Raw genomic sequence first — 27,657 nt, 5'->3', positions numbered from 1 at the left:
AGACCTGCCCCTTTCATTGGCTACTGGCGGCACAAAGACAAACACAGATTGGATGCTCATCAAGTCACTCAGAACCTTAGAAAGCGGAAGAAACCGTCCCCCAGCCCGGACTGAAGCGGCTTGGGGAGGGCTGTTCGTGTCCTCGGAAGAGCAAGCGTATTTGCGCAGGGAGGAGGCGGGGGAACAATGGCGTGCGCGGCGCGGCAGGCGTAGAACTATTCGTTCCCGGCATGCACCACTCCTCCCGGTTACTAGCTGTCGAGCGGGGCATGCTGGGATATGTAGTCCCCAGCGGCAACAGCCAACTTCCCGCTGCCGCCTCTTCCGCCCCTGGGGCCGGTGGTCTGAGGGAACCACTCGGGTGATAGCCACGGGCAGCCCTGTGTCGGGGCCCCCGCGGTCACCCCTGTAGACTGCCATGGCGGGAGAAGTGAGACTGCCGGACAAGTCCAGGTTTTGTTGGGCGCGAGGGTTGGCAGAGCTGGTAGATGACGATAAAGCTGCGGCCTCCTCGAGAGGCCCCGGGCCGGCTGTCCCTCAGAGCGAGCTTCACCGCCCCACCCAGGGGGGAGGCGAGGCTGAAGAGTGAGACGTTCCAGGGGGCGTTAGGTCATCTTCGGCCCTTGGCTACACTAGTCCAGGTTTTTAATCCAACCAACGCGGGATAGTTTGGTTTAAAATGAACGCTACTTAATAGTGCATCTGAAACACTGACATCTCCTAATTCATGCTAAAGTCTCGGGCAGGTGGCAGGTCTATAGGCAATGCAAACCAGTGGATGTTAATATAAACAATTATTGGCTGAAACCTGGATTGTTGGCGATTCCTGAGGACCAGTTCATAACCCCTGGTTTTGGCACAGTCATTAAACAGAACAAGAGAAATGTAAAAACAGTTTATTTTTAAATATAAGTTTTAAAAAGAAAAAACTTTTAACAATACAACAATGTTTATTTTGCATGTCACCTTGTCAGAGTGATCATCCGTTTGAAAAACACTTTACAGTACAAAGTATCAGAGGGGTAGCCGTGTTAGTCTGTATCCACAAAAACAACAAGGAGTCCCATGGCACCTTAAAGACTAACAGATTTATTTGGGCATAAGCTTTCATGGGTAATAAATCCACTTCTTCATAAACCCACTTCTTCAGATGCATGAAGAAGTGGGTTTTTTACCCACGAAAGCTTAAATAAATACCCAAATAAATCTGTTAGTCTTTAAGGTGCCACCAGACTCCTCATTATAGTACAAATATTATTTGGTTTGTATATTATTACCCATATTACATTACAGCAAACTAAAGTAATCAGATTCCAAAATAAATAACTTAAAACACAATACATTAAATGAATGTAAAAATAAAGTAACTGAATTTAATTTAATTAATTTGAAGATAAACCATAGATAAAAAATTCATATTCCACATTTCTTTTAATATCTAATTTAGTTTCACATTTTATTCATGTGCTTTATTATATTGCATGCAGCCCCCTTTGCTGTTCTTATAATTTCTTTGGGTGGCTCTAACTTGAAACATGGCTCAGGATTTGCCAGCTTCACATAAAAAAAACAGGGGACAGTGTCCCATCTAGTCCAAGGCTGGGTCTGAATGGTGTCTTAATTTTGGAACAAGACTGAACACTCTCTCTTCTCCTGCATTTAAGTGTGGGTAAAACTAAGATAAGCCTGGCAACCCTGCACTGTAATGGGAATTTGAGAAGACCACTAGGGCTTTTGCCATTGCTAAGATATACCCCCAGTGTCCATCCTGTATTGCACAGTATTGTTATCTGTGTCACTTTGTAGTGCTGCCTCCTCCCATACACACTGAGGGACCTCCAATTTGTGCATCAACTGATAATCAACAAACTCCTCTTACAGCTTCTCTATCTCAGGTAACCTGCTCTTAAGAACCTACAATGACAGAGATGCCATAAACTCCCTAGGCAGTTTATTCCAGTGCTTAACTACCCTTACAGCTAAGAAGTTTTTCCTGATGTCCAACCTAAACATCCTTTGCCAAAATTTAAGCCCATTGTTTTTTGTCCTATCCTCAGAGGTTAATGAGAACAATTTTTCTCCCACCTTCTTGTAACAACCGTTTATATACTTGAAAAGTGTTATGTCCCCGCTCAGTCGTCTCTTCTCCAGACTAAACAAACCCATTTATTTCAATCTTTCCTCATAGATCATGCTTTCTAGACTTAAAATCTTTTTTGTTGCTCTCCTCTGGACTTTCTCCAATTTGTTCACATCTTTCCTCAAATGTGGTACCCAGAACTGGACATAATACTCTGGTTGCAGCCATATTAGTGTAGAGTAGAGGAGAAGAATTACTTCTAGCGTCTTGCTTTCAACACTCCTTTTAATACATCCCAAAATGATGTTTGCTTTTGCTTTTTTTTTTTTTTTTGCAACAGTGTTATGCTGTTGACTCATATTTAGCTTGTGATCCGCTATGACCCCCAGATCCCTTTCTGCAGTACACCTTCTCAGGCAGTCATTTCCCATTTTGTACGTGTGCAACTGATTGTTCCTTACTAAGTGGAGTACTTTGCATTTGTCCTTATTGAATTTCATCCTATTTACTTCAGACCATTTCTCCAGTTTATCCAGATCATTTTGAATTTTAATCCTATCCTCCAAAGCACTTGCAACCCCTACCAGTTTGGTATTGTCCGCAAACTTTATAAGTGTACGCTATCTGCCATTATCTAAATCATTGATGAAGATATTGAACAGAACCAGGCCCAGGACTGATCTCTGCAGGACCCCACTTGATATGCCCTTCCAACTTGATTGTGAAACACTGATAACTACTCTCTGGGAACAGTTTTCCAACCAGTTATGCACTCACCTTATAGTAGCTCCATGTAGATTATATTTCCCTAGTTTGTTTATGAAAAGGTCATGCGAGACAATATCAAAAGCCTCACTAAAGTCAAGATACCACATCTACCGCTTCCCTCCCATCCACAAGGCTTGTTACCGTGTCGAAGAAAGCTATTAGGATGGTTTGACACAATTTGTTCTTGATAAATCTATGTTGACTGTTAATTATCACCTTCTAGGTGCTTGCAAATTGATTGCTTAATTATTTGCTCCATTATCTTTCCGGGTACAGATGTTAAGATGACTGGTCTGTAATTTCCCAGGTTGTCCTTATTCCCCTTTTTATAGATGAGGCAAATATAGGCCATTTTCCAGTCCTTTGGAATCTCTCCCATCTTCCATGACTTTTCAAAGATAATCACTTAGATATCTCCTCAGTCAGCTCCCTGAGTAGTCTAGGATATATTCATGCCACATTAAATAGTTTCACATTTAAAAAATAAGGAAATCCAAAAATCATTGCCATACAAACTAAAACTTACTCCTGAGAGAATTCTGCACCTAAAAATTCAGTGCCAAAAAATAAAAATTTTGCACACAATATTGTAAAATTCTGCAAATGTTATTTGTCAAATAAATGTGGAGGCTCCACCATGGCAGTGGGGAGCACAGGCCACTGGCTGCACCCTGCAACGCCTCCCCCACCCATGACACAGGTAGCTTTTCTGCACGATATTACTGGTCACTTGAATTCCCTCAACTTGCAGCTCCTGACAGACTTAACAGGAAAGATGTTACACTTTCCCACACTGCATGTTGTTGCTACAAATGAAACCTCAATGAAAACGATGCAAGAATTCTTAAATAATCTGATCAAAAATTTTAAAATGTGATTTGAAAATTTTAAAATTCCAAAGGATTTGCTTTTATTTGTTTGTGATCTGTTTGTTGTCTCTACCAATGGGCCTTGCCCTTCTGAAGCAAAGAACGTTCTTGATTCAACTGATGAAAGTGCCTTTCAATTCGAAATTTTAAGGCTTCAGAGCTCAAATGTCTTGAAGACAAAATTGAGAGAAGTAGGACTTTGTGATTTCTGGACTCAATATGCTGACCAATTTCAAAATAGCCAGAATCTAGCTATCTATCTTTTAACAATGTTCGGTTCAACATACCTCTGCAAATCTGAGTTTTCTACCATAAACATTATTAAAAAACCAACATTGCAATCGCCTGGCAGATTAGCATCTCCACCAGTGCATGCCCCTTGCCCTGACCTCCTACAAACCTCTCTTCACAAAGTTTGCCAGAGATCATCGATACCACTTTTCCAATTAGAGATTGCCACAAACACGAGTAATAATTTTGATCTTTGTTAAAATATAGGAACACTAATACTTATGTTGCAATCAAGGTCTTTATTTATTGGCACCTGAAGTGTGGTTGTTTTGGGGTGGGGGGTTTTTTTTGGGGTCATCAGCCTTCGGCACAAATGGCCCCCTTTGTGTCATAAAATTCTCAAATCAGCCCACGGATAGATCTAATTGAGTATCACTGTAGATGCCTTCTTTTGTTCCAAATGCTCTTCCCCTTACTCACCTGCCAAAACTTCCAGCTTTCCCTAGAGAGTTTCTAAAATTTAGTTATGCATTCTGAATGTAAATGGAGGGACAATAAATTGAATTCAATGTCAAAAATAGATAAAAAGAATAATATGCTACACGATCAATTATTAATTTTCATAGTCACTTACCTAAACTTCAGTAATTTTTACCCCAACATATTGGAGTAATCCATGCAATCCCACTTCTGCCACAGCCATGTAAGCTTGGGGACCTTGCTGCAGAAGTCAGCTCCAACTTGCTGTAGAGTATGGTAATAAGCCAGCAGTGCTCATTAAGGAGCCAGCATGCCCACTACAGTATTGTTTATAGCTAGGGAGATGGAGATATGGTTTGCAGTTGATAGGTGAAAAACATAGTACCTCTGAATCCACTCCCTAGCCATAACTTTCCAGTAAGGGAGATCTGGAGACGTATACTATTGGATCACTGATATCTAGACAACATGAAGGTGAAAAAGTTGGTGGATAATATACAGTGATACTCCCACAGTTTCTACCAATGGTACATCTACACCAGAGTTTGCAGTGGTGAGGGATCTGCAGAAAAAGTTTTGTTTAGACCCAGCCTAAAACCTGGCAGAGGATCATTGAATGGCTGCTTTTCCTTTCAAGCAGCTGATCCAATCCATCAGATTACAAATATGTATTATCATTCATTCCTCTGAAGAATTAGCAGTAACAACAAACAACTTCTTCTGTTCCCAGGGGGTGCTCGACCCCCGCTCCACCCCATACTCTGCCCCCACTCCACCGCTTCCCCAAGTCCCCACCGTTGCCCCACCTCTTCTTGCCCTCGCTCCTTCCCCTCCCCTCAGTACCTCCTGCAAGCCACTGAACAGCTGATCCATGGCACATGGGAGGCACGGAGGGAGGAGCTGATTGGCAAGCCACTCGGGGGGAGGGGAGAAGACGCTGATCCACAGAGCTGCTGAGCATCTACTATTTTTTTCCCCCGTGGGGGCTTCAGACCTATAGCACCCACGGAGTCAGCATCTATGACAACAAGTACAGTTATTTTTAAGAGGCACGTAATATTATACTGGAGCACATGAACTAGCAAGTTACAGAATGTCTTATTTGTATAGAAGCCATAATAAATTGCACAGGACAAAAATTTGAAAAAGTCAGTTTTATGTTTTTAAAGGTGTTTACTAACAAATATTTAAAAGTAAGATTAAGTCTGTCTCCTTTTAAAAAAAGTTATTCACAGACATAACGTAGGTGTTTGTGTATTGATTAATGTACAGACACCTGATCTAACTCCATTAAAATCAATTGAAATTTATTTCAACAGTTGTTGGATCAGGCATTAAATGCCTAAGTGATGTGCTTTAACTAAAATGTGTAATATTTGGAATAACTAGTTTAACAAATTGTCAATACATTATTTCCATGTCTTACTGTATTTTGTGTTGCAGTTGCCTGACAGTAAACTGAGATTTTGAAAGTTAAGAAAAAGGCCTTGGATAGAATCCTGGCTTGTTTATACAGAAGATAAGGAGAACCAACTTCTACATGTACTTTTTCTATTGCCCAAAAGGGAACAAAAGATCCTAGCTATCATGTCTAAAATGAAGTAACCTTGCAGGCTTATCTAAGAATGTTATGTATTTCCTTAACCTTGTCAGTCATAAAAGAGTTATAAATGTACCAGATATTATAAGGGACACTGACAACTTAAGTTTGGCTCAAAATTTAGCTTTGTTTAAAAAAAAAAAAAGTTTACAAGAGCCTAGGAGTAGTAACCTTTCCATTATTTTTTCCTGAACTACACTGAAGTTAAACAAACATTCCTTGCAGTGTTTTTACAGTTTTTACAGTTTTTATTGTGGTGTAAAGAGAAATTGACCATAAAAGAGTGGAATCGATCTTACTGATTTTCTTTGTCCAAGCTGTGATACAAAAAGTAAAGAAGCAGCAGATTTAGGGCCAGAGTCTGACACCATTTATTCCTATTGAAATCAGTGTGAATACTCATGGAGTAAGGTCCTGCTCAATACAAGGAAGGGTGGCAGAGTAATAAATTAGTTGGGTTTCCTGATCTAAGTTACTTTAATAACCAAAGTATTAATACTACAGGTAAGGATATTTGTTTGTTCATATAGGATTTTAAGTTGACTAATCATTTAATTTCAAGTCTTAAAACCATCTGCTATTTTTCCTATTATGCTATAATATATTAAACAACTCTGAAACAGAGTAGGATGTATATTGAGCATTACTGTTGGCAGCTAACTGGAAAAACAGGTTCTAATCTGCACTACAGTGGTACCAGTTTTGCTCTTGATATTTAAGGGTCACCATCAACTTGGTTACTCCTATTTTTGTCTGGAAAAAATTTACCTCCTATTGTTAGTAATAGGACCTAAGATTACTATGAACTTGTCTAGGCTAGAGACATTTACCATGCTTGGACATATTCTCCTCCCCCCACCTTAATTGCTTGTTCCCCTTCACAGCCACACACAGAAGTCCTCCAATCAGTTACCAACCACGTTGGAATATTAGATAATAAGTGGTACTTATCTCCAAAAAAATTGGTGGCTATGTGGGGGATAAAAACAATATACAGGAGTTAAGGAATGACTAATTCACAATGATTTTTGCCTCAGCTGTTTATGTGAACACATTTCATTGGCACAAATGGTGGGCTGTCAGCTCTGACAGCTGTAATTTCTCAGAACTGACAGACCCATCAGTCAGTGAACCTCCTTTAATTCACTAGCTGAGAGTTCCCTCTCTACCCTTCTGACTATGTCCCCTAGGTCAGTGGTTCTCAAAGCCAGTCCGCCGCTTGTTCAGGGAAAACCCCTGGTGGGCCGGGCCAGTTTGTTTACCTGTCACATCCACAGGTTTGTCCGATCATGGCTCCCATTGGCAGCGGTTCGCCGCTCCAGGCCAATGGGGGCTGCGGGAAGCAGCACGGGCCGAGGGATGTGCTGGCCGCCCTTCCCACAGCCCCCATTGGACTGGAGTGGCGAACCGCAGCCAGTGGGAGCCGCGATCGGACATGGCAGGTAAACAAACCGGCCCGGCCCGCCAGGGGCTTTCCCTGAACAAGCGGCGGATCAGCTTTGAGAACCACTGCCCTAGGCCTTTGGCCCTTCTGTTCCTCCCACAATATCGCCTTTACTCTGTCACGTGTCTTACACTGCAAACAGCAATCCAGCAGCCAGCTCAGGGAGTTTGAAGAGGGTAGGTGGCAGGGGCATTGATGAAGGCCTGGAAGTTGGAGGCAGGCATTTTTAAGGGCAGCACTATGTGTCTAGTTAGTTTCAATCCTTCCCTTGTACAGAATGTCATTTTCCCCTGTTCTTGCTAACCTTTCACAGGACAGCTGGAGGAGAAGCATTTTTTTTTTTTAAATATAGGAAGTGTGGTTGTAAGGTTGCAACAATAGATAGGGGAAACTAGTTGACTGCAGTGTTCTTTCAATTAAAAACTACTGGAGAGCTCATTGTCTATCTTGAGGCCTGCACCTTGAGTTACTAAAAATTGCTTAGAGTCAGCTCCAATTATGGGACTAGCCTTTGATCAAACCCTATCCATGGTTCTAAAGTGTCTCTCTCACTTGTCTCACAGCTGAAGTAAAGTAAGTGTTGTGTTTGTGAAACAACTGACAGTTCTGCTGACTTTACAGTCCAGAGAGCTGCCAATATTCAGTTTTCCAAACCAACTGCCTGAGCAAATTAAACTCTATCTCTAACTACGTCTATAGAAATGCTGTGAAAAACAAAAGAAGTCATCCCCCTAACAGACATTACTATACTGGCAGAAATTTCTGGAGCAAATCTGGCCTTCATCACTTTATAATTCAAGTGCATCACTCCTTTTGTGAGCATTCCTCGTGTTTCTGTGTCCTCTAAATAAGATGGAATTCAATATTTTGTATACCCTTGAACTGGAGGATTCTGAAGTATTAGTGCCTCATCCTTGAGTTTGTCATTAATTATATTGCCTAATTTGCTGCATATTCAGTGTTTAGCTATTCTTATCCTATTGACAACAGCAATTTTTAATCCTTTAACATTCATTCGTAAATAGAATTTGCCTTATTTGAATACCAAAAATGTTCAGTGAGAAACTGACACAAGAGTGCCTTTTAGAGGGGGAGAAAGGAATAAAAATCTGAGTGTTAGACATGTATTCAGACTCCCTTTCTGTATGATGGATACCTATTTCACATTTATGAGAGACTTGCAAAGTAGAGATTGTCTGAAGTTAAGCTGCTAGGTTTGGTTTTGGGTATCTAAGCGGACCCAATTTTCAAGAATGCCGAACACCCAAAAGCTCCTAGTTAGATGTCTCAGAAGAGGCTTTAATACCCTGATCCAAAGCCCATGGAGACACCACAAGCCTAACTTTTGGCACCCATTCTCTAAGTAGAAAAAAAAACCTGTCCGTGAACATTGGTTGTTCATTATTTTCCAGGAATTCAGCAATTTCATGGAGAGGTTAAGTTTACTGCATATTTCTACAACTTTGAAATAATAGAGATATTGAAAATTCTGATAGCGTGAGTGTGTCTGCAGGACTGGATTTCATTTTAGCTCTATGGGACCTCTGAAGATTGTACATAATTAACCAGTCCTCCTATTTGATTCCTATTTTTACATGCCATTGAGAATGCTGGTGATTAGTGCAATATTTATTGCTATAAGTAATAGCCTGTTCTTTCTATTTGTTTTAGTGAACCAGCATGTGCAAGAAATAAATAAAGCTATATGTATTAGGGCTACTATTTTGCAAGATGGTGCATAGATTATAAACTGTCTTCCTGGGAAGAGGCAGCTAACGAGCGCTGTACTTAGGTCTGTCAAAGCTGATACGGCAATCACAAACATGTGTTACACTTCTTGTGGATCATCTCCACATGGTGCAGCTGTTGTCTTAGCCAAAGAAAATGCAGACCCGAGGGAAACAAATTTAATTCAGCTAGGGTGACTTCCGCTAAAAGAGTGTTTTAAGAAAAACAGGTGTCTATGGTTGTTTGTTGCAGTCTTCTCGTATTGCTAGGAAGTCTGTTCTAAAGACTTGAGCCTATTAGTCATCATCTCTTACACTGTGATTTTTAGATAGTGTCTTTCAGTGGAGGTAATGGATTCCAGAAAGCTTGTTTGTGTATGTGTAATTTAGCATTAAGAAATCCAGAATAGCATTAACCTTTTCATGTAAATTCAGACGTTGTAGTGTGCTTTGTCACCGTTATCTGGGTTCCTTAGCCTTACATTTTGCTGAATCAATAAATGCATATATTGGTCCAGATCCACAGATGGTATAAGTCAGCAGCTGAGCTACACTGATTTACACCAGTGTGGGTCTTGCCTGTTGTGTTTAGTTTCTATGCTAAGTGTCAGTTACAAAAATAATTAGTGTCTCTAAAACTAGTCTGTTTAAGCTACTAAAAAGATATTATTCACCATTCTGTTTCTGGAGGAGAGAGCTTATCCTACATATTTAAAATACCATCTCCAGTTTTGTTCTGCATTCAAATAGGATCTGCATTCCTTGTGCCGAAATGCACATCAGATTGGGAAGTATTAGTAGGCTGGCACTTAGTAGCGACTTTGGTAGCCTTACCAGTATTACAGGTGGCCATACACCTAGTACTATTGTGACAGCCACAATCTTAACTAATATACTGAGGTTTGAACTGGAACATCCAGCCCTAGAAGCTGAAACTGCTACAGCTTGAGCTAAAGCTCTACAGCTGGCAAGTGTAACAACTCATTTGTAGATTGGCACAGATTGGCACCTGTGACACACTCACCAGTAGGTTACACAAGACTCTTGCAAGGCTGAAGAGAATAGCTTTTCCACCAAGCTACTGACCAACACTTCTCTCCCTCAGCAAAAGTGCTGATAAAACCAGCACTCCACACTCAGTACCATACCTATTTCCAGGTGATCTCTCTGCCTGCCAGTCATATAAAGTTATCAGCCCTTCCCCCCAACATATAGTGGGTCTAGGAAAGCCTCTTGTCTTTACTGTGTGAGTCTAGCTATAGTCCCAGTTTCCTCTTGCTGGTAAGTAGCATAGCTCTCCAGCTAAAGCAAAATTCCTTCCATTCTGGGGTAACAGAAGTCCATAGAAAGCAAGAAATTCAAATCAGAAGTGATCGTTCATCTAGATCTCCTCATGCTCCACTACAGTTTCCCTTTTAGGGCAATGCGGGGGTGGGGGCGCGGTTTTCTGTCAATACAGCAATGCCCTCAAGATCCCTCAGAGTCCAAGTGGAGCTTTCATACCCTCCCTCTTCCATGAGCATCAGGCTCCAAATAATAAAAAAAACAAACATCAGATGTTACCATAAGCTCTTCCTGCTTCCCTTCGTACAAGGCAACCTCCTTACAGCTATGGAAGTCCCTGACTTTGGCCAACTATATTATCCACAACATCATATTATCAGAGTGCCTTACCCATCTGTCTTTTTAGGCTTCTTCTCAGGCTTTCCCTGGCCTTTAGATTGAATACCCAGAGCTCTTGTTAGTTTCCTCATTTTGCATGAAATTCTGGTCCATTGATGTCAATGGGAAAGCTCTCATTAAATTAAGCAGGGCCAATACTTCACCCCTTATATATATCTCTGCAAATAGAGATAACTCCTACCTTTTCACCCACCATTACTGAGAGTGAGCTTCCCCGTAGCCTACAACAAACATCAGTTACAGTAACTACCACTCCCAGAATTCCACTCATTCTGGGTTGACACCAGATGCCAGATAGATTTGGACCTGAATTATATCCCAAAGGCCAGCAAGCTGTATAACAGTGAAAGAAGCAAATAACCATCTGAAAACCACTTTGAAACAACTGAAAACCTGTGACAGAGTGTGGAGAAGCAGCTGCAGAAGGAAGTTTCTGTTCTCAGTGCAGCCATTACTGGCACTTCAACTTTTACCATATGTCCAAGTATTACATTTTGACATGTGGATTTGAGAAGGAGTTTTGCTACATCTTGAGTAGGACTGTAGTCATGCTTCTGCCTGATGGTAGCACTAAGCAGTCCTGGTGCAGTGAACAGTAGAAACCTGAATTTAAGAATTGCTTCTTACTTTTCAGGACAGTGGAGTTCATGGTTAGGTTGTGCTTCAGGGGGAGGCTGAAAGCAATCTTCTTTGGATGCCTTCTGCTGACTGATTTTCAGAAAATCACTGGCTATCTTCTCTAGAAGGAGGCCTTTGGATGATCTTCATAATGGTGGGAATTTACAAGATAGATGAGTACATCAAAAATAGTAGGAAAAATGAGATGCCTTTAGAAACTAGCCAGATCAACCTTCAAATAAAGATCAAGGCCCCCTGTCACTGAAGAAGAAGAAGAAAAATGTAAGCACAACTTAAGAATTGACAGGCACTCTGTAACCATAGTCTCATGGGAAACAAAAGCACCAGTGGGATGAGGCCAACCATAAACAGGAATCTAAATGAGCCCATGAAACATTACATGCACTTTGTGGGAGCCTATACAAACTTTCACTCATGATGCTGCAGACAGTTGTCTATTTACTTATGGTTTTAATTTGATTCCTAATGATGAAATCTAAGGCCATCCTGCCTAAAGGTGTGTTTTTATGGGCCCCTTGGTTGCCTGAACTTGGACCATCTCTCATCTCAGTGCAGCATGGGACTGGAGTTCTGCATCTCAGTTAGCTATGATTTGATCCTAAGAGTTTAGATAATTCTGTGCAGACCATGTCTGGCAATTTTCATGGAACTGGATACAGTACCCAGTTTGAGAAACTTCATCTGCTGACAACACTATTATTGCTATATAGTCAGAAGAGATTATTAGCTTCTACAATGTGGATGAATTTGAGAATATAGTACAGGGAGAAACTTGAACTGCAGGAGTGACCTTGTTCTAGTCAGGTGACCTTGTTCAGTTACCAAAAACAAACAGAAAAAAAAACCCAGAAACAACCCCTAATGACTGAACTATTACAGTCAGAGAACTCTAGATAATATTTCATCTCTACTAAGAGACTACCAGTGGCCACGGCCCCACTCCTGCTCCCAGCAGAACATTTCTGCTTGCACGTGAAAATCTGATGGTGACAAATACCAAATCCAAGGATCACTGATCAGAACAGAAAGCTATCCTTTCATGATGTTGACATCAGCAGATTTGCAGTGTAGGCGACTTCACTGCTAAAGAGACAGAAGACCTGGGCTTCCAACAAAGAACTAGAAGAGATGGCCCTCAGCTGTGTCTTCATTTAGGTGGAGTTTGAGAGAAGTGTTTGTGTCCCTAGCCCCAAGACCAAGCTCTGCAGGGGAGCACAAAGACTATGCATTTTGTCCCACATCACCACATATAGGTCACATTAACAAAAAAAAAATGTAAAGCCACAGCAGGCCAATCAGCTGCTCTGGGACTCTGCCAATAGGAAGTCAGGGACGGAGCCTCAAACTGGGGTTAGGCTTCATGGGTCCTGGATAAGCAATTGTCAACAGGCTGCTAAATGGAGGGATGGCACATAGCTGCTTCTGCAGCTCTGGGTTCAAGGTCACACAAGCTTATATGTGCTGGAACTAGGGGTGCTGGCTGTGCAGCAGCACTCCCTTGCTTGAAGTGGTTTCCATCATATAAATGGTTTACAGTTTGGTTCAATGGCTCTCAGCACCCCACTATACAAATTGTTCCAGCACCACTCCACAAGCTTTGCTCTGCCATCTGTATTTCTTATCAACTTCCTTTCATAAAGTGAATCCTTGGCTTAATGTCTCAATATTGTCAAAATATTGACGATACGTGGTAAAAATCTGTGGAAAATAGGGTAAAAACATTCATTTCAAAATATCTGATTTGATTTTGATTATATCAGCCATTTGTTGACCAAACAATCACTTTCAACTACTATCACATTGAGAGTCCAGTCTCTTAAAAAATTGACTATTTTAATCTGAACTGATTTTAAAAAATGAGTAACTACATTCAAAAAACTGGAATTTAGTTTTAGGAAATCACAGCTGCAATAATAAGATGGAAATCTGACACCCTCTAAGTTGAAGGTGGTGAGGATTAAAAGGTATGGAATTAGAAAAAACCTTGCACTGCTGAACAGAATATACCACATAAATCAATGACTAACCTTGGCTAGGCTTTGCCTTATAGAAGTACTCAGCATTGCAGCTTCACAGTTATCAGTATTTGTCATCTTGAGCACCAGTAGACACACCAGATGCAAAAGAGAGGCCCAGAGGGAAAATGGGGGATGATGAGAAGAAAGTTAATAAAAGAGTGTACATTGTCACTGAAGTTGATATGAAACAGGACTTCTGTAATATTTCAAGGGACATATATATATATATGGACAAAAGCTGTTGGAAATATGCCTTTGACATAAAAATGTGCCTGATTAAAAAGAATGCAGATAAGAATTAAGTAGAGAGCAGCTGGAACTTTGATTACAGTTGTGTTTTCTTCTGGATGTTTATTCCTATATCACATGTGCAGCTGCTTTTATCTACTCTTTAGAAGTTCTTGTAGATTTGGGGAACCATTAGCTATAAAGTAAACATCAGCTCCATTCCGTTTTTATATATCTTCTCTCTGACATTAGGAAAAACAAAACAAAACACAACATTAGTCTAATGCTGAACTGGATCAGACTGTGTCTACTGTGGATTTGTACCACTTTAGTCTCCGCCCATGATATCGTTTATGGGAGCTCCAGTATTTCTCACATTTTTATTTAATGGTATACATCTAAAGGCTCTAGAAATAACACTTTTTCTGGGGAACATGGAATTTTCTTCTTTATCCATTTTAAAGTGAGCTGACTTTAAGTATTCCTACACTACTTATGGTACTTACATGGCCCCAATATGTATTCACACCCTCATAGGTTTCAATATCTGGCACTTCTTATTTAATAAATTATAGACATTATGCTTTGAATAAAATAGGACTGCAGTTTTTGCTGTTTAACTTATTTTGTTATTGTATTTGTTTAAGAGCTCTCTCCTTGGGAACTAGAGAAAGGTCGGGGTTAACCTTGTTTAACCTTAACTAATGAAGCTGTGCTGTGCTCTCATTTTCAGAACTCAGACATGTGGGAGATGCTGCTGAGGCAACAGACTGTCATGCCAACTCCCCATAAAGTAAGTGCATTGCTGAGTGTGTATGTATATATAGCAATGATTCACCACTTCCTCCTCATACAATGGCCTTCGTAGGCTGATAGAGTGATTTGGGACCTAGCTCTCTGGCCAAACTCACCAACAGTGCTCCACTTTCAGGGTAAACAAAGAGTCCAAGCTCAAGATAACATTTGTCCTTCTCCAGGCTCAGGAATCTATCAGGCCTCTGTGGCTTCAATAGTTTCTTCTTTGGCCCTCTCCAGGCTCACTCAATAGTCCTTTCCTACAAGGGTCTGTCTTGGTCTCTTGGTCTCTCCCCTACTGATACATGTGGGCTTCCTCTCACTCTCTCAGAAGCCCCTGGAATCTCTAAACAAGGACTGGCACTAACACTGGTCCTCCAGGCCACACCAGAGGTGCATTGACCACGGCCTCTTTCTTACCTTACTTCATTCCTCCCCAGCATTTTTCTGTGCTACTATGTCTCTTCATGGGCCTTTTCTACTTCACCTGCTGAGCAGAGTGTTTCCCCAGCTCTCTTGAAGAAAAGCCCCACACCAGGTCTGACCACTTTCCCAGCAAGAAACTGCTCTCTACATTGAGGAAAGTTTTTTTTTATGTCTCCCAGGAGGCCTAGTTCTTAGTCACCTGCTATCTCAGTCTCACAATTGTGGAGCAGGAGAAACCAGTCACAAGTCAGAGATGGGACTTGAATTCCTTAAAGGTCCAGCTGACATTTTGTTTGCCAACTAACCTTTGTGTTTTTCAGATTAAACAGGGAGTCAGAAAAAAGGGAATTTGAACTATGCAGAGGTTGCAACACAAATTAAGGCGTATATAAGGAAATGGGTAGCTGACTGGGGAGTCACCACTATTGAGGAGGCCTACAAATTAATGAGTCTCGAAGAAGTCTATCACTTCTGCCTCCCCGCCCCCACCCTCATCATGGCTAATAGATAAACATCCCAGGGAAGTTTGCATAGCTGGGAAACTGGAAGATTTTTCTGTAGACAGTCAGCAGGGGGTGCATAAAACATTCAAGGGAGAGCAGCACAAAGCTGACTCCCAAGAGGGCGCCTCCTAGGAAGAGGAATGGTCTAAACCCAGACTTTTGGGGGAGTTGAACCCTGACTGGGCCCCTAAGAAGGTGAGCTGTGATCTGAGATGTTTTCATTCCTGGTCATTAAGTAAGAAACTGGCCAGCACTGGAGAGACAAGGGGCTAGTGGTAACCTGCAGTGGGTCCAAGTGGTAGCGACTCTGCGCACAGCTGAACCCGATCCTTCCCTAACACTCAACTCAGTAAACCTGGTCATTTCAGACCCAAAAGGAGAATCAAGAAAATATTGTTTCCCTATGGAGGTGGATAGGAAAAGGGTCCAGGGGTGGAGGGACACATGAGCCCAAGTCACTCTGGCATCCCAGTGGTGGTAGATCCCTCAAGAATCATCCCCAACAAACTCCTGACCAGTCAAGGAATAATGGCACCCTTTCCAAATCCCAGTAGCTCAGATCCTTCTTAAGTGAGGTGACATTCAGGGGCCTAAGGCTATACGGGTATATTCCCAACTGCTGGTTGAGGTGTGGTTGTCGCATTACCTAAGTTCCTGGCCCTGGTTCACGTACATGGGTACCCAAAGTAGAAAGCAGCTGCCCTTGTCTCTGATCCAGGGCTGAAAGAGAGAGAGGCAGGCAGGCAGAGAGGCAGCTCTGAGCTGCTGCCTGACAATGTGAGTGCATGCCCTGGGGTACAGAGGAGACTTGTTGATGATCCTGATACAGAGGAGTGGGCCCAAAAGGAACACTGGAACTAGTATCCCAGCTCCTGCTGTGGAGTTCAAGCAGGAACAGTTGTCTGATCCCTCCCTAGTAAAACCAAGAGTGGTTGCTAACCCCCCCAGCAGTCTCTGACAGAGGAGCACGTCAGAAGGTTTCACTAGGATCAGGGGCTACTCAATAGTGGATGCCCCTCAACAATGTGGAACTGGGGGGGATAGGGAGACAGTCAGTGGTACCAGAAAAATATCAACTTAGGTTAGTCAGCCTGGCCTACAATATATCCTTCTCAGGGCATATGGGAATACGGTACACTAAACAGTGCTTACTGCAGAATTCCTGCTGGCTCTGGGTTTTAGAGGCAGTGCAAAACAATTGTAAGTCTGGTGACCCATCTAAGCAATTGGAGAAAGCCCAAGAGAAGGGTAAGGCAGCCCTGATCCCCCTCACCATCACAGAGGAACCCTTTCAAAGGTTCACTGTTACATTGCAGGGGCCCTCAGCAAAGTCACCTGAACAGGGAAAAAATACATTCTGGTATCTGGTTATAGTACATTATTCCACCCACTACCCTGAAGTGCTGGCTCTGGCCTTTGTAGAGGCAGATAAGATGGCTGATGTCTTTCTAGAAATATTCAGCCATGTGGCATTTCCCTGGGAGGTTTTGGCTGATCAAGGGGCAAACCTTATGTCTACCTGTAACACCGTAGCTTGCCCCTTAAGGGTTGGAAGCCTGGGACAAGCCAGCCCTGATTACTGAAGGAACTGCTTCAGCCCATCTGTCCTGTGTTAACAGCTTGGATAGGGCTAGACGGAGGACAGCTGATTTCCAGTGGCAGATTACTGCACAAGCCATGCCCATGCCAATGGCCCCAGCCAATTTGGGGGCCCTGGAAAAATCTCCCTCCGCTGTGGCCTCGGGGCTGGGGGAGCTCTCACTCCGGTCTTGGGGCCGCAACGGGGGGCAGAAAGGAATGAGCAGGGGTGGGTCTGCAGTGGGGGTGGTGGAACAGGGGTGCAGTCACAGGCAGGATTGGGGCTGGATCACAGAAGGGGGTGGGACTTGGTGGAAGGGACAGGGTGATGAGTGAGGCCTTGGGCTGAAGGGGTGGGACAGGGCAGGACTGCAGGTGGAAGGGTTGGAGTGTTCCAGCCCCAGGGCCCCCCGACTTGCTCTGGCCCTGGGCCCCGGGAGACCTTAACCCGCCTCTGCTGATTCCCCTAGAAAGGACAGCAGGAGGCTGCAATGAAGCCATGGCATGGCAGTTGGAGAGAAGAGTGATACTAGGGGAATTGAGAAGTCAGAACCTGAAGGCTGAGTTCTAGCTACCTAAAGTCTGGGAGTGGTGATTGAAGTGGGATCCAGCTCTGGGAAGAAGGGCTGGGAGCTCTCGGCCTAAGGGAGCGAGAACCACTGAACTGGGGTTGGAGTCTGGAGGGACCAATGTGTTTAACTAAGAACTGAATGAATTGAACCTAAGAAGGGGAATGTTTTAAATATTGTGGACTGTGCAGTCCTTAAGGGGCCCTGAAGAGGGGGAAATAGGCAGGGTGCTGGAGAGTGACCTTTGGCCACAAGGGGGTACTCAGCCGGCAGTTGCCCCTGTTCACCTACATGAAGGTCTATGGGAGAAATGTGGGGTTCAACACTTCTGTTTGTTCCTGGAGAAGCTGTGGTAACCCTTCCCCCCTAGCGCTGCATACAGTCCCTGACCCACAATAATACATAAAACATTCATAAATTTAACATAATATGGTCCCCAAAGATACAGCATGTGGTTGCAATATCTGTCACAGTCAGAATCTCTCTTTTAAAGAGCTCTCTAGCTTTTAAAAGAAAAGCTTGAAAATATAAACTGAGTGTAATCAATACAATGATGTCTTCTTGAGTCTGCTGGTGGCCTGAAACAATAGCTCTGTGAGAGGTGTTTAATTTTCCCATTAGTCTTAATAGTTTATTAACATGGAGGTTGAAGGCTGAGTCCATCCTTCTCTAGAATGGAGCAGCCCACCAGAGGACAGGGAGTAATGCTCTAGGTCAGGGATGGCCAAACCATGGCTTGCAAGCCGCATGCGGCTCTTTTACTGTTAAAATATGACTTGTGGAGCCTCGCCATGTCCCCACCATTTTCTGCCTACCAGACTGGGGCCTGGGCCACTCAGGACTTCTGCCTGCGGCAGCATGGTGAGGCTAGGAGCTGCCCAGCAGGGAGGGGACTCTCAGGGCTTCAGCCCACAGGACGGACCTGCTGGGGCTCGGGGTTTCAGCCCCATGGGGCTGAAGCCTCAAGACCCACCTCCCAGTGGGGTTGAAGCCCCGAGCCCACCAGCTCTCAGACTTCTGAAGTTTGCTGTATGCAGCTTGGAGGGTCATATGTCTACACTACGAAATTAGGTCGATATTATAGAAGTCGATTTTTAGAAATCGATTTTATACAGTCGATTGCGTATGTCCACACTGAGTGCACGAAGTTGACGGAGTGTGTCCTCACTACTGTGGCTAGCATCAATTTACGGAGCAGTGCACTGTGGGTAGCTATCCCACAGTTCCCCGCAGTCTCTGCCGCCCATTTGAATTCTGGGTTAAGCTCCCAATGCCTGATGGGGCAAAAACATTGTCGCGGGTGGTTTTGGGTACGTGACGTCAGTTGCTCCTCCCTCCTTGAAAGCAACGGCAGACAAGAAGCACAAGAATACCAAGCTGAGAGCAGCCCTCACACTTCACAAGTGAGTGGCGATAGCCCTCTGGAAGCTTGCAACGCCAGACAGCTACCAGTCAGTCGGGAATCAATTTGCAGTGGGCAAAACTACTCTGGGAACTGCTGTGATCCATGTAGCCAATGTAATCACTGAGCTGCTGCTATCAAGGGTAGTGACTCTGAGAAATGTGCAGGTCACAGTGGATGGCTTTGCTGCAATGGGATTCCCTAACTGTGGTGGGGCGATAGACGGAACCTATATCCCTATCTTGGGACCGGACCACTTTGGCAGCCAGTACATAAACTGCAAGGGGTACTTTTCAATGGTGCTGCAAGCACTGGTGGATCACAAGGGACGTTTCACCAACATCAACGTGGGATGGCCGGGAAAGGTACATGACGCTCGCATCTTCAGGAACTCTGGTCTGTTTGAACAGCTGCAGGAAGGGACTTACTTCCCAGACCAGAAAATAACGGTTGGGTATGTTAAATGCCTATAGTTATCCTTGGGTACCCCTTAATGCCATGGCTCATGAAGCCATACACAGGCACCCTGGACAGTAGTAAGGAGCTATTCAACTATAGGCTGAGTAAGTGCAGAATGGTGGTAGAATGTGCATTTGGACGTGTAAAGCATGCTGGCGCAGTTTACTGACTCAGACCTCAGCGAAACCAATATTCCCATTGTTATTGCTGCTTGCTGTATGCTCCACAACATCTGTGAGAATAAGGAGGAGACGTTTATGGTGGGATGGGAAGTTGAGACAAATCACCTGGCCACTGATTACGTGCAGCCAGACACCAGGGTGATTAGAAGAGCACAGCAGGGTGCACTGCGCATCAGAGAAGCTTTGAAAACCAGTTTCATGACTGGCCAGGTTACGGTGTGACAGTTCTGTTTATTTCTCCTTGATGAAAACCCGCCCCCTTGGTTCACGCTACTTCTCTCCCTGTAAGCCAACCGCCCTCCCCCCTTCGATCACTGCTTGCAGAGGCAATAAAGTCATTGTTGTTTCAAAATCATGCATTCTTTATTAATTCATCACACATATAGGGGGATAACTGCCACGGTAGCCCGGGAGGGGTGGGGAAGGAGGGAAGCACTGGGTGGGGTGGTGGATGAGGGGAGGAGGGAAGGACTAGGCCACACTGCTCTTCAAAACTTATTGAATGCCAGCTTTCTGTTGCTTGGGCAGTCCTCTGGGGTGGAGTGGTTGGGTGCCCCGAAGTCCCACCGCCTGTGTTCTTGGGCATCTGGGTCAGGAGGTTATGGAACTTGGGGAGGAGGGCGGGTGGTTACACAGGGGCTGCAGCGGCGGTTTATGCTCCTGCTCCTGGCAACAAAAATGATTAGGGGTCTAGAGCACATGACTTATGAGGAGAGGCTGAGGGAGCTGGGATTGTTTAGTCTGCAGAAGAGAAGAATGAGGGGGGATTTGATAGCTGCTTTCAACTACCTGAAAGGGGGTTCCAAAGAGGATGGCTCTAGACTGTTCTCAATGGTAGCAGATGACAGAACGAGGAGTAATGGTCTCAAGTTGCAATGGGGGAGGTTTAGATTGGATATTAGGAAAAACTTTTTCACTAAGAGGGTGGTGAAACACTGGAATGCGTTACCTAGGGAGGTGGTAGAATCTCCTTCCTTAGAGGTTTTTAAGGTCAGGCTTGACAAAGCCCTGGCTGGGATGATTTAACTGGGACTTGGTCCTGCTTTGAGCAGGGGGTTGGACTAGATGACCTTCTGGGGTCCCTTCCAACCCTGATATTCTATGATTCTATGATTCTATGATTCTATGTCTTTCCTGCAGCTCTACCAGATGCCGAAGCACATCAGTTTGATCCCCCATTAGCCTCAGTATTGCATCCTGCCTCCTCTCATCATGCTGCCGCCACCTCTCCTCTTGCTCCCGCCACCTCTCATCTCGCTCGTCCCTCCTGTCCTCGCGTTCATTTTCTGCTTTCCTGGACTCTGAGATTGTTTGCCTCCATGCATTCTGCTGAGCTCTTTCAGTGCTGGAGGACTGCATGAGCTCAGAGAACATTTCATCGCGAGTGCGTTTTTTTCACCTTCTTATCTGCGCTAGCCTCTGGGACGGAGATGATAGGGGAAGCGTTGAAACATTTGCAACTGCAGGAGGAAAAAAAGGGAGAGTAGTATTTAAAAAGACACATTTTAGAGAAAATGGGTAGACTCTTTCATGGTGAACCAAGCTGTTAACATTACATAGCACATGTGCTTTGGGTACAAGGTCACATTTTGCCTCTTATATTGAGGGCCTGCCGGTTTGGTGTGAGAGATCACACACGCAGGTTTGGGCAACAGAATTCAGCTTGCAGGCAGCCACGGTAAGCCACAGTCTTTTGGCTTCTTCAACCTTCATAACATGTGGAAATGGTTTCAAACAGCAGCGCCCTCCTTTCCCGTAGCAAACTCCCCTTGGGTTGGCCATTTAGAAGGAGAGGCTGTGGTTTTCAGGTTAACGTGCAGCACAAACCCAACTAAACACCCCCCACACACACACCCAATTCTCTGGGATGATCACTCTCCTGAGGATAACGCAGAGAGATAAAGAACAGATGTTGCTTGAATGCCAGCAAACACTGGGACCATACGCTGCCATGCGTTGTTATGCAATGATTCCAGACTATGTGCTACTGGCCTGGCATGATAAAGTGTCTTACCATGGAGGACAGAAAGAAGGCTGCCCTCCCCAGAAACCTTTTGCAAAGGCTTTGGGAGTACCTCCAGGAGAGCTTCATGGAGATGTCCCTGGAGGATTTCCACTCCATCCCCAGACATGTCAACAGACTTTTCCAGTAACTGTACTGGCCACAAATGCATCCCAAGTCTTCAGGGCAAATTAATCATTAAATATGCTTGCTTTTAAACCATGTATTTTATTTACAAAGGTACACTCACCAGAGGCACTTTCTCTGGCTTCATGGTCCGGGAGCCCGCCTTGGGAGGGTTGGGAGGGTATTGGCTCCAGGGTGATAAACAGTTCCTGGCTGTCGGGAGGTTTCTCCTCTTGCCTGCTGTGTGATATCCTCCTCCTCATCATCGTCATCATCTTCCTTGTCCCCAAAATCCTCATCCTTTTTGCATGAGACTCCTCCCTTGCAGGTGTCCACGGACAGGGCTGGGGTAGTGCTGGGGCCCCCCCTAGAATTGCATGCAGCTCATCATAGAAGTGGCATGTCTGGGGCTATGACCCGGAGCGGCCGTTTGCCCTTTTGGTTTTTGGTATGCTTGCCTGAGCTCCTTAATTGTCATGCATCACTGCTCTGGGTCCCTGTTGTAGCCTCTGTCCATCGTGCCCTTGGAGATTTTTGCAAATATTTTGGCATTTCGTCTTTTGGAACGGAGTTCTGAGAGCCTGGATTCATCTCCCCATACAGCGATCAATCCAGTGTCTCCCATTCGGTCCATGCTGGAGCTCTTTTGTGATTCTGGGACTGCATGGTCACCTGTGCTAATGAGCTCGCCACGCTGGCCAAACAGGAAATGAAATTCAAAAGTTTGTGGGGCTTTTCCTGTGTACCTGGCTAGTGCATCTGAGTTGAAAGTGCTGTCCAGAGTGGTGACGATGGAGCACTCTGGGATAGCTCCCGGAGGCCAATACCGTCGACTTGCATCCACACTACCTCAAATTCGATCCAGCAGTGTCAATTTCAGCACTAATCACCTCATCGGGGAGGAGTACAGAAATCGATTTTAAGAGCCCTTTAAGTCGACAAAAATGGCTTCGTCATGTGGACGGGTGCAGGGTTAAATGGATCTAACGCTGCTAAATTCGACCTAAACTCTTAGTGTAGACCAGGGCTGAGTTTCACCACCACTACATCTAGGTAGTGCAAAGGCACCAAAGTGGATCCCTACTAAAAGGTAATTGTATGGGTGACTCTTCTACTACCTTTCTCACAGACTATTATATTCAAGTGCGCCCCTAGGAGCCCCTTATCTCAAGGGTCGAGTTTGTGTTAATCTGGTCTTAATGGAAAGGAGCACTGTGAGTTGACATTGGGAATATTAATTGCATGTTGCAGCTTCAAGACCAGTTCTTGCTATGTACATTGTGATCTCAACAGTGCAGAGAGACATGGAGGTAAATGACAAGAGAGTTAGGCCTGCAATCCCAACAGTAACAGAAATGCCTGTACATTGTTTGTAGCAATTTTGTGTGCGGATTTCATGTTTGCTGCAGGTGTGCTGGCTGCTGCCACAGTAATTTCTGCATTGGCAAGCTTTTTCATTTCCAAAAGGAGATGGTATATTGGTGCAGCAAGAGAGGTATGAATTCTCCTTCTTTATCTTGAGCATTAATGCGGAAGCATATTTGTCATCTGCTCTGTTCATGGAAAATCAGACAGAATCATAGAGTCAGACTGGTCATCGAGTAGAATTTGAATTTTGTTCAGATGTGAATACAGAATTCCTGTTTAATGCCCAGAGGAATATCAGGAGACTGGGCAAACTGATCCTCGCCCAATCTGCTACTACTGTATTATCCTTCTGAACCCTCATATCATATCTGCTGACCTTCTGCTGTTATCCTTCTAAATCCACCGTCCAATCCCTGCTCCCTCTGCTGATACCTCCCAGAACAGTAAACCCAAACCTGGCCCTTCGGCACTGCCAAACAAATGCTATGTATGGCAACAAGCAGACCCCACACAGTGCAGCAGAACAAATCAGCTAATGCCAACAGAAGCAGCACAACAATAAAAGCTAAAAAGCCAAAGTGTTACTTGCACATTTATTTAATTAGCAAGACAAATGAGGCAGAAAGGGGCATAAATGTTGAATCCTGATGGAGGACACTGTGGCTGACACAACATCCCTGTTCTCTGCCTTCTGTCTTCTTAAAAGCTGAAGATAATATGTCTTGAGGCTCTTCTGCTTTGCTGGAGGGTCCTCGATTTTCAATTGTTCTGTGTTGTTGAAATGAGTTCTTCTACTGTAAAATGTACATTTATTGGCACAGTTTGAAAAACAAGAGGTTGAACTAGAACCATAGCCACACATGAAGTCCCACCAGCCCGTCACAAGTGAGCAAATCAAATGAAATATTTTAGTGCAATAATGGTATCAAATGTTTGACATTTTCAGGATGGCAGAGGGGAACCTTCTATCTGAACTCTGAAAGAATGTTTTAGATTGCTTCAAAAAATCAAGATTCTTGCACATTTCAAACCATTGGCAACTAACAAGAACACCATGGGCAGGCTGAGTGGAAGGCCAGTTTGACATGACATATAACAAACCCAGCACTCTGGATTTGTTTGTCAATGTGTTGCCCAGATAAAGAGTGAGGCGCACTCTATCAGGAGTAGAATAGATGGCTTTGCCAATGGTGATTGTAACACTGGGTTCTGCCCTACTCAGATAAATTTTAACAATTATTCAAAGTAATACAAGTTTACATTCATCTCAGTTCCACTCACCATGGATTCATAGATTCATAGACCAGAAGGGACCATTGTGATCATCTGGTCTGGCCTCCTGTATAGTACAACATATGGAACTTCTCTGAACTAATTTCTGTTTGAATTAAAGTAAATGTTTTAGAAAAATTATCTAATCTTGCTTTTAAAATTGCCAGCGATGGAGAATCCATCACAACTCTTGGCCAGTTGTTCCAACAGTTAACTATCCTCACTGTTAAAAATGTACAGCTTATTTCTAGTATGAAATTGTCTAGCTTCTGCTTCCAGACATTGGATGGTGTTATACCTTTGTCTGCTAGATTGAAGAGAACCCTCTTTTCAAATTTCTATTCACCACATAGACACTTATAGACTGATAAGTCACCGCTTAGCCTTCCCTTTGTTAAGATAAACAGTTGGAGTTCCTGGAATCTATCACTATAAAGCACATTTTTCCAGTACTTCAGTCATTCCCATGGCTCTTCTCTGAACCCTCTCAAATTTTTCAACATTCTTCTTGAACTGTGGACACCAGAACTGGACACAGTATTCCAATAGCAGTTGCATCAGTGCCAAATACAGAGGTAATATAATTTCCTACACCTACATGAGATTCCAGCATTGATTCATCCAACTTCTCATTAGCCCCTATGGTCACAGTGTCACTGTAGATACTTGTGTTCTACTGATTATCCATTGTTATTTCAGAATCATTTCTTGCTAGAATAGAGTCCCCTATTCTGTAAGTATGGCCTACATTCTTTGTTTCTCTATGTATTTGGCCATAACTACATTTGGCCATATTAAACAGATATTGTTTGCTGCACCAAGTTTCCTAAGTGATCCAGATCATTCTGTATCATTGACCTGTCCTCTTCATTATTTATCACTCTCCCAAACTTTGTATCAAAATGTATTAATGATTATTCCTAGCTATTATTTTAACAGTGTAGTGCTTCCATCTTCCACACTGATCTCACTCCGATTTTATACCAGTGTAATTTCATTGACTTCAGTAGAATTATTTCTGATTTCTACCAGCATAAGTGATCTCAGAACAAGGTCCAAAGATTCCATGTTGAAGCAACTGCCCCTCTGCCCCACATGATAGTGCAATGTAACACAAAAAGGCTCCAGGGACAGCTGCCGCATTTAAGTGGAAAAACTGGATAGCCACATGAGAAAAGTTGAGGAGCACTTCATTAATGAGAGCGTGCGGCAAAGCAGTCATGTCTCATGTAAAATCTTGATCAAGAGCTGCAATTGTCCCTTGATGTTATGGGCTAACCCCCCTCTGCCACACCTTCTTTTTTTTCTTTTTTTCTTTATGGTCTTTTTTTTTAAATGTCTTGAATAGTGATGAACTTAAGCAAGTGCTTAAATGCTTTCCTGAATTAGAGCCAATAAATGTAAAGATTCTAGCATTTTTGTTTTGACAGTGTCTTTTTAAGTTCTAAATGTCTAATCATGGTAAATTATCCTTCCTTTCCCTTAAATTTCAAGAATCTACAATCCCTGACAATTTATCATAGAAGATCCCTGACTTTTTTTTTTTTATGAACAATCTGTTGTGCTGCAGAGTGCAAGTCATTGATAAGATTTACCCAGCTGTCTGTGGCTTGTGTCTGCTCTGAGGTAGTTGTTATTCTTTTCATCATATTTATTGTTGAGCCTTTCTTTTAATTAGAAGCCACAAACAATAGAAAAAACATCCTGAGATTAATATAGACATTGTGCACATCTGTAAGTGATGATTTATATATGCCTGCACCATATTTATGATACTCTTAAAATAAAGTATTTGAAATGCTATACAATAGTCTGGATTATAATGTGTTGTTTGCAATGCACACTATGCAAGTAAAATGTATGCTGAAAACAGGAAATGCACATGGGGGGTAGACCTATTTTAAGAGTATAATAAGCATGGTGCTAGCATAAACAAATCATAACTTAGCTTACATATATATCTAGTGACCATATGTATCATGCATGCTTACAACCTGAAAAAAAAATCTCAGAGATTTTCTATTGTCTGGTGCTTTTCACTCTACATTTTTAATTTTATTTGTGGAAATCTGGATATTCATTGGGATATACAATAGTCGCTTAAAGGAGATTGAAATGTATAATATAAGGCATAGGACAAGATGTATGGATAGTTCACATCTCATGTCTTGGGTGAGTTCTGAGGAATGAGACCAAATGTATAACTGCATTTCATAAACCAGTTTTCTTGCTTTTATATAATGGTTTTCCTTAGATTTCTTTTAGAACAATAGGCTTAGGAGCTACGGACTGCAGGAGCATACGAGATATATGAATCTGCAGAATCTCCATCAGCCAATTAAATTCTTCCTTTCCTAATGCCAGTTGTATACGACATGAAATCAATGGACCTGATTCTTTGCTGCCTTACACCTTGTGTAGTCATTTATATTTAAACTTATGTGAAGTGAGTGCAAAATGGTACCACTGATGTAATTAAGTGGAGAATTGTGATTCTGTGACATTTTACACCCACTTTGCACAAGTGTAAATGACTAGATATGTAAGGTATAAAAAGAATCAGGTCCATTTTATCTGCCGAATGACTATCCCCAAAGTAAATGCTCATATTCATAACTATGGCAGTTATACAGTAACTAGTGGTAGTCATACTGTAAATAGCCACTATCTATACTCTGTTGTATTATTCTGATAAAATGAAAGATCAAAATTAATTATATTTGCTCATGACAAAGGAAATGATTACTAATTTCAGACCCCAAACTAACAATACCAACATCTGATTACTGATTAGAAAAAAAAGCTTATTCTTCACTGAAAAACCCTTACTGAAATAACTATTCTGATAAATGAGCAATATGCCCTAGGCCTGTTCTTGCTCCAGCTGAAGTCAGCCGGAATTTTGCCATGAATTTAATTGGAGCAGGATTATACCAAATGGAATGGACAACAGCCAGTCAGATTGTTGGATGGAATACTCCTAGTTACTGATACAGAACCACACTGTGCCTTCAGTATTTCAACAGAACTGGCCATCAGAATCTCTGGGACAATATGGCGTTTGGGGCCCAAGCCTACTCCTGTTGAAGTAGAGGGAGGCTTTGCTTGAGTAAGGATAGCAGACACTAACTCAGATATTTTAAAGGAGTGCATTCACCCAATCATGAACCATCTTATGCACAAAATTATCATACACCTTTTTTATATT

General features: G+C 43.0%; 1 long non-coding RNA gene across 2 annotated transcripts; it reads left to right on the top strand.

Moving 5' to 3' along the window:
- Positions 1-51: 51 nt before the first annotated feature.
- Positions 52-27,613, top strand: LOC119565561. 2 transcript variants are annotated; one of them, XR_006288419.1, is made up of 3 exons: positions 52-641; positions 14,501-14,560; positions 23,219-27,613. It is a non-coding gene; the product is annotated as an uncharacterized LOC119565561 (long non-coding RNA). The 2 variants fall into 2 exon arrangements; XR_006288418.1 differs by lacking the exon at positions 23,219-27,613 and adding an exon at positions 13,411-13,485 and having other exon boundaries at positions 14,501-17,286.
- The last annotated feature ends 44 nt before the right edge of the window (positions 27,614-27,657 follow it).

Source organism: Chelonia mydas, chromosome 2 (assembly GCF_015237465.2).
Source record: "Chelonia mydas isolate rCheMyd1 chromosome 2, rCheMyd1.pri.v2, whole genome shotgun sequence".
NCBI classification, from domain to species: domain Eukaryota; kingdom Metazoa; phylum Chordata; order Testudines; family Cheloniidae; genus Chelonia; species Chelonia mydas.
The sequence above is the reverse complement of the archived record's forward strand: the minus strand, read 5'-3'. Positions and strand labels throughout refer to the sequence as shown.